This window comes from Helicoverpa armigera, chromosome 17 (assembly GCF_030705265.1).
Source record: "Helicoverpa armigera isolate CAAS_96S chromosome 17, ASM3070526v1, whole genome shotgun sequence".
Classification (NCBI taxonomy): domain Eukaryota; kingdom Metazoa; phylum Arthropoda; class Insecta; order Lepidoptera; family Noctuidae; genus Helicoverpa; species Helicoverpa armigera.
In genome coordinates, this window is record NC_087136.1 from 3,691,488 (window position 1) to 3,699,286 (window position 7,799).

The 7,799-nt window shown below is 35.8% G+C and overlaps 1 long non-coding RNA gene across 1 annotated transcript; it reads left to right on the forward strand.

The window, feature by feature from the left end:
- Positions 1-578: 578 nt before the first annotated feature.
- Positions 579-4,359, forward strand: LOC126055055 (uncharacterized). The gene is made up of 3 exons (XR_010277332.1): positions 579-1,051; positions 1,162-1,374; positions 1,490-4,359. It is a non-coding gene; the product is annotated as an uncharacterized LOC126055055 (long non-coding RNA).
- The last annotated feature ends 3,440 nt before the right edge of the window (positions 4,360-7,799 follow it).

The following is a 7,799-nucleotide window of genomic DNA, read 5'->3' on the forward strand; positions in this document are numbered from 1 at the left end:
CATTTAAATGAACGAGGTGATCGATTGAAAATATCGATAAAATATATTTCTATTTAAGTCACTATAAGTGCCAAGATGAAGTTACAATAATAGTCAGTAAAAGTCTGACACTATTTTCCACTCCACCCAAGGGAGGGATTGCCAATCCGATGATTTTAGCTCACCAAAAAACAATTATGTTGTGTTTTGGCGTCGGAGCTGGATCCGCCCGATCACTTTAAAAAAAATGTGGGCGGTCCCTGTCTTGTAGCGAAGAATTAGGTTGCAAAATAACATTTTTCTCTTATATCATAATGTACAAGTATATATCTTAAGTATGCACTCGTAAATAGTAAACAAGAAAGAAGAAAGAAAAACTGTTTATAACTGTTGCACAAACAATAAAATATCAACACTAACAAAAGTCACCACTATATCTATAAAACGGTTACACCTAACACCATACATGGAATACAACAATAACACAACAATTAGTAAATTATATTATTTAAAACAAATCGATTTAGGAAATCGATTAACAAAATATTTAACATGGTAACATCTACTCGGAACGTGAGGCTATGATGTATCTGTCAAATCAATACGTCATTCAAATTGTTTTCGTGCCGGTTGTTATGCGTAGAGTTGAATTTATTCCTCCGTATTTGCTTCTGATCGTTACAATTTGCGTAAACACTGTCGAGCTGATCGTTTTCGGGCCTCCAGTGGTTTTTTTTTTGAGATATTGGACTCTTTTCTTAGTGATAAGTGAGCACATTGACTCGTGAGCATTGGACTCTTTTTTTTAGTGTTAAGTGAACAAATTGACTTTTATTTAGTTTAAGTGAGCATTGGACTCTTGTTTTTAGTGATAAGTGTAGTGTTTTAAGTGATATTTTTGTTTTACTCCGGAAAAATGTCTGCACCTGGTAGAAATCGAGTAAACTACTCTTTGTCTCGCCGGTGTGTTAATTGCTCTTTACGTATAGCGCCTAATCTTCGTAGACGTCAAATTGAAGATATAGATGAACCAATGCTTATCCTTCTAAGATCCTGGGTAACACCTACATTGGTAAGTTTGTTTTATTATGTTTGTGGATTTCATGTAATGTGATTGGTCGATCCCCACACGTCTCTAAACTGTCTTAACTACCTTACATTTTATTTTGTCATTTTTTCCAGATATCGTCTGATGACATCCTGTGTGTAGAATGTTTTGTATTATTACAAAACCAGACAGCATCTAACTCAAATCTGTCACTTGTATCCCCTGCTCTTGGACACCTAAACATATGTTACGCATGTGGCTTGTCAATAGCAAGTCGCAGAACTCATAGAGTCAGTCAAGATTGTCCTCAAAGGAATGTTATACTAAGATGGACACCAGCACATCACGTAAGTGTTTATTCTTATTTATTTAAACTTAATGTATGAATGCATATGTATGTGTGTTGAACGAATTAAATATTAATGAATATCAAGTATCTAAATATAATATTTTTGTTATTAGGTGTTGCATTTGGAACGAGTTTGTCTTCCTTGTTGGGCGGCTGCATCAAGACAAGTCCAGAGGCAACCCGTTGCTGGCAGTAGCCAACACACTGTGGAGTCTGCACCGGAGACTGGTATCATAGATAGAAACATAATTACAGATATGATGATTCCTGTACCACCACCACTGCCACCGCTGGTTCCACAACCAACATCACCTCAGGCACAAGAATTAAGTCAATCATTTTCAAAGATTAACTCACAAAAATATTAACGGGTATCTGCAAGTTCACGTCATTGCCTATTCCCTGGTTGTGAGAATACTGAACGTCTGTTGGTACCAGGTACTTTAAAGGAAGTTCTTTTATTACATTATAAAGTGTATATTCCCTTGTCTGCAAGAATTTGCCGATATCATTTAAATAGCAATCGTTGGGATGAACTAGAAGCATCATATTCCGATTTTACTGGATTTCAAGTAGATGATATTTTCAGTAAACTTGAAAAAGCTACTGAGAGACAGTTGGACTTTAATGACATAAACTCAATGGATTCTCATTTATGCCATTATTGGTTAGGACTTACTGCAGAGCAGTTCAATGAACTTTTAAATTGTAATCCTTTGTTATACAATCACTTTCCAAATCCTTCTGTTGCTCTCAGTATATTTTTAGTAAAACTCAGAACAGGTGACAGTAATGAAAGACTATCAACTCTTTTTAAAATGCCAAGATCCACATTGGAAAAAAAAATGAACATTGTGAGAAATTGTTTAAATGAACAGTTTGTTTCTCGATATTTAGGAATAAATCACATTTCTATTCAAAATGTAGCATCACGGAATAGAATCATTCCAGAGGGCTTTTTTGGGGATGCCAATATGGCTTCAGACGTTAAACCTGCGATTGTAATATGTGATGGCACATATGTTTATGTCCAAAGCAGCAGTAATTATTTGTACCAAAAAAAAACGTATAGTCTGCATAAATATGCCAATCTTGTCAAACCGTTTTTATTTGTTTGCTGCGATGGATATATTTTAGAGTGCGTAGGGCCATATGAAGCCACAAAAAATGACTCTTCGATTATGAGTGCCTTGTTTGCTACTGAAAATAGTCCTATGCGCTCATTTTTCAGACCCGGTGATGTGTTCATTTTGGACAGAGGATTTAGGGATGTGATTCCTGAATTAGAAAATTACAATTATAAAACGCACATGCCACAGTCATTATCCGAAAACGAACATCAATTAACCACTGAGCAAGCTAATAAATCTAGATGTGTAACTATGTGCCGCTGGGTGGTAGAGGTTGTTAATGGGAGAATAAAAAGAGATTATAAATTGTTTCGGCAGGAATATTTTAATAGAGCGTCAAATCATCTTATGATTGATTTCAAAATAGCATGTTTTTAAATAAGTTCCATCCTACAATTGACGATAGACCCGATGCTTTGGAGTATTTAAATATTGCTTTGTCGAGATTAAATACAGTAAATTATTTATCAGAATTTATTCAAAGGGAACATATAAATAGAAGACGTACGATTTTCCAAAATATAAACAGCAATGCTCCCCATTTAAATAACTTTCCAAGATTGTCATTAATCGATTTAAGAAGATTTGCTTTAGGATCTTATCAATTAAAACAAGCAAGGTCCTATTATGGAGAGCATGTGCGGGCAAATGGTACCTACAGTGTAGAAATAAGCAATGAATTATTGGAAGAAGATTTGCCCTTAATATTCGGTCAAAATAATTATCTACTTAGGGCTAGAATTAAATCGAGACATATCAGTAGCAGGATTTATTACACCTATTTATTAGTAAGTAAAGAGCAAGATAGGGCAAACTCTTTAGAAAGCATCATTGCTCATTATTGTACTTGCTTAGTGGGAAATCGTACAGTAGGATGCTGCGCTCATACGATGACCGTATTGTGGTATCTAAGCTGGGGTCGTTTTAATGATATAAGCGCTCCAGCACAATTTCTAGACCATATATTCCTTGAAGAATAAATGATTTTTATTATAATTGGTTGTGTTTTTTCTTATTAAACATCTGTATAGCATTTACTATATTTTAAACTCCTTTATAATTAAGCCCTTTCTAAAATAATCTACAGCTAATCATGGATGTTACAGCGATCTTACTAGGTAGCAGGGCAGTGATTTTCCTATGTCGCTTGCAGTAGATGCTGTCATATATGTCATACATACTCTATATACTAGGTACCTAGCAGTTTGCCAACAATCTTGGGGTCAGCTTTTAGTCTAACCGATGCAGCTGAATACAGCATTGCTCAAAGAGTGATTGCCCATCTGACCTTCACACCCGATACACTGGGTTATAACATGTTACCTTCTGGTAAGAGGTTGTCACACTTGCTGGATTCTAGCTACTCATAACAAGTATATATATAACAAGTATATAATACACCCAGAATCAAGTTTAAATGTAAGTACTAGCAGCCACCCAGCTGAAGTTTGTAATGGATGGTCACCCAAGTGCAATCTGACCAATTAGCTTAACTTAAGATATCTCCTTGTGGTTGTTGTAACGTAGCCATATGCTCCTCCAACCAATTTAGCCCTAAGTATATTTATTTCTTCTGGTGCCAGCAAAACCTACTTCCTCTGACTGCAAGATAAACAGTTTAACATATTATTTAGCAAGAAAAGATGATATCTGATGTTTTTATTTCATTTGGGAATCAATATTAATACTAAAAATATTTTATTGTTTTAACGCAAATTGTTTTTGAAAAAATATTGTCTAATAACCTCAATTTCTTCATCAGAAAAAAATCAATAATTCTCGGAAACTAGGGTGAAAAATTATAAATTGTTTTCAGGGTCTGAAAAGGTAATTTTAGTTCTTCAAAATAAAGTTAAAACCACCATGGCACGCAATTTTTTCTGGGGCCCAAATCTCCTAACAAAACGGGCATTCTCCTTTCAGTACAAAATAAAAATCAGTCGGTAGGTAGGTACTTAAAGAGGTAGGTCATTCATAGAAATAAGACTACCCTACTTATATAGAAACTAGTTCCCACCTGTAAAAGTCTAGTATTAACAATGACGGTAGTGTTACATAAGACACTACTAAAATCCTACCGTCTTTTAATCCTAGTGTAGTCGAGTGTCGGTTTTCACAAGGTTTTCATGATAAGTGCCAAAGTTTGTTACAAACTTAGCGGACTGGTTCGTGGGCCACGCTGAACTTTGACATTAGTCACCCTCTGAACAAAGTTTTGTTTGGCTCATTAACAATTATGTAAAACCCTTTGTCGGTTTGTACTGCCACTGTTTTGTGAGTTCGGCCCACATGGCTGTTGTGAAAGTGTCGTTATTTGTGGTTTAGAATCGCCATCGTAAATAGGTACTGCGAAAGTATGGCTTGAACCTTCTATTTTTGTTGTTGTTCGGAGATCATCAAATGACGCCTCCCGCAGCGTGAAGGAGTGGCGTGGAAGGTTTTTGCCCTGGTGTATAAGTAAGTAAGTAACCTATGGATGTACTTCTTTAAACTTCTTTTTTGTCTTTGTTGTAAAATAATAAATTAACTTGTTTGAAACTAAATTCAGCCGATATGAACACGATGAAAATCTCGATTTTTCACTCGGTTAACTTTTACCAATCTCTTTCAAAAATAGCAGCATTACCAATTAGTTACAAAGCTTTTAGCAAAATTCATCACTGCGTAAACCCATTATGGCGTTTCGATATCTTTTAAAAGTTGCCAAAAAGGGAGTTTTTCGCGAGTTTTCCTGTACGTCAGTTGTCATCGCAATCTCGGTTCGCGGCAGGAAGTATGGGAAGCTTGGAAGTGACAGCCATAGCTAAGTAGGTCAATCGATATGCCTCAGAATTCTGATTATAATAACAATACTGTGTAATCACAAGTTTTTTCTTCACTTCAGTAGTTAGGATAAACAGGATGGATATCGACGGCTTGATGAATTATGTTTCTGTTTGTTTGTGAGGCCAATGCAGGAGGGAATAGCAGGGAGATTAGTTAGGTCTACTTTGTTCAAGAAAGTTATGAATGATAAAGCACATTTCTCTCTATAAGTTGGTCAGTTAATATGGACGTATATCTGTGAAGATTTTTGTTTGTTTCGTTCGTCGAAAGGGTCCGAAACTTATGGACCGATTTAGTAAGCAGTTCTTTCACTGATGGGAAGCTACAAACCCTTGAGTAACATAGGCTACATTTCATCCGGGTACGACCAGAAGTTCCTATGGGACGCGAGTAACACTACGAGATAACGGCTAGTGTTCTATATGATATTATACGTTTAGGTACCTACTGGTTAACTTGATGTCATAGCAATACAAAGCGACTCCTAAGGGATAACTAATGACATCTGGGCAGGTGATTTGTCGCCAGTTAATTATGCATTCATGAAATTAATTACACGGATTATCCTTGTATGAAATTAATTATGTAGGTACCTACACCTAGATGATGTGTAGATATGTCAACTAATGAACCCATGAAAACTTATATGGGTAAATACCTAATGAAGTTACCTATATATATCACGATTTCCGTGATATCCTTACTTAGCTAGGTAGGTATATTTGTTATAAACACCATCATTTGATATTCTTTAGTTTCGATTGATGAGTAAATCCCGAAGTTCTTATACCAAAGTAGGTAGGTAAGCCTGAATAAGTTGCCCATAGGCGTTACAGGAGCGCACCTCGATAGTAAATTAGACCGGGATTAGAGATTCGATCTGAGGAAATCCGGAGACGGCAAAGGAGGCTTTTGCAAATACGAGTAACTGGCAGCTTGGGCACTTCTTATAGCCCGGTTCTTTTAGCCGACAAGACTTGAACATAATCTGCCGAATATCTTTTTATTTACTGTCAGTCAAACGTAAACGCTTTGCTTTGAAAGTTGCGTTTAAAATCCTGTCGAAAACAATGTGGCTGCGACCGCCTTGAAAACGAAATTGAAGGAATATTTCACGTCGAAGGATTGATGGATTATTTTTGTTATTGCTTAAAACCATTTTTCGTAAGTGGAAAAGTTTATGAGAAACGTTAATGCTTAAATAGATAGGTGTAGATGCTCAGACGGTCCTAACATAGGACTTATCCTAATTGGCGAGGTTCATAACTTTTTTATGATAATGTTGCACGTCAGAAAAAAGCCATTCTATTCTATTTTCGAAACTTCAGACGAAAGAACGCGTCGTGTGTTACAAAATATTTTCCGCGAATTCACCTAGCAATTTTTTAGTGTAGGTACACGAAGGGAGGAAAAAAGTCTTATTTTTATAGGACCTTCACAAGCATCGCGATGAATACAAAGAAGGGAATCCTTAGTGACAAGGCGACAGTTTTTCTGTTCTAGCCGGGAAAGGCGTCTAGATTATTTTGCCATTTCTGTAACTACTTACCTGAATATTTGATTCTGTTACCTGCCTGTTTTTTACCCCCGTGAGGTTAACAGTGGTTCCGAATGCTAAAGGTGGTCTAAGGCCAAACATGGACCTTGTATTGTAACTTACTTTGAAAACCATACTTGCGTTTTCCTCATACAGAAAGGATAAAGTTCCGTACATTGTAGGAAAAAGTCACGTGTAATATCTAGAGTGCACTGGTTTTAATGTAAGACATACGGTTACTATGTAATCCTTTGTATCTAAGACTCAATATCACAGTATTGTTTTGGACGGCAACATATTTGCCTGATGTACGATGTAGGTACCTATAAAATTTCAATATCCCAGCGTAATAAAATCGGCAAATATCCGCTATGTTTAAGACAACATTCTAATAACTAGATATCTTCTTCTTCTTATATATAAAATGAATTGATGTTCGTTAGTCTCACTAAAACTCGAGAATGGCTGGACCGATTTGGGTTATTTTGGTTTTAAAATGTTCGTAGAGGTCCAGGGAAGGTTTAAACGATACGAAGTTTGTTGGGTCAGCTAGTCTTACAAATTTTTTACTTTTTCAACGTGACGAATTTGGAAAATTGGAAATAGGTAGATAGACTTATTTAAATTTTTGTTTAATAATTTAAATGTTAGATTCGGAATATTCATAGTTAGTTTCAGTACTTCTTCTTACTTAGATTTAGCGATGGAAAGTTTCTGAGATTCTGAGATATTTGTTCGGCAGGATCAAACGAAAGGTCGTCTGAAATCAGGTTCTGTTCCATCAAAAGTAGGTTTATTTACGTAATGTCTACTTAAAGTTGTTCATGGTAATATTAATTTGGCTAGTGTTTTTAAACGTCTTAAAAGTTGGATCTCCGTTTATCCTGTTTGTATGTATCTAAGTTTGAGAAGAAAACGGTTATCTCGCGT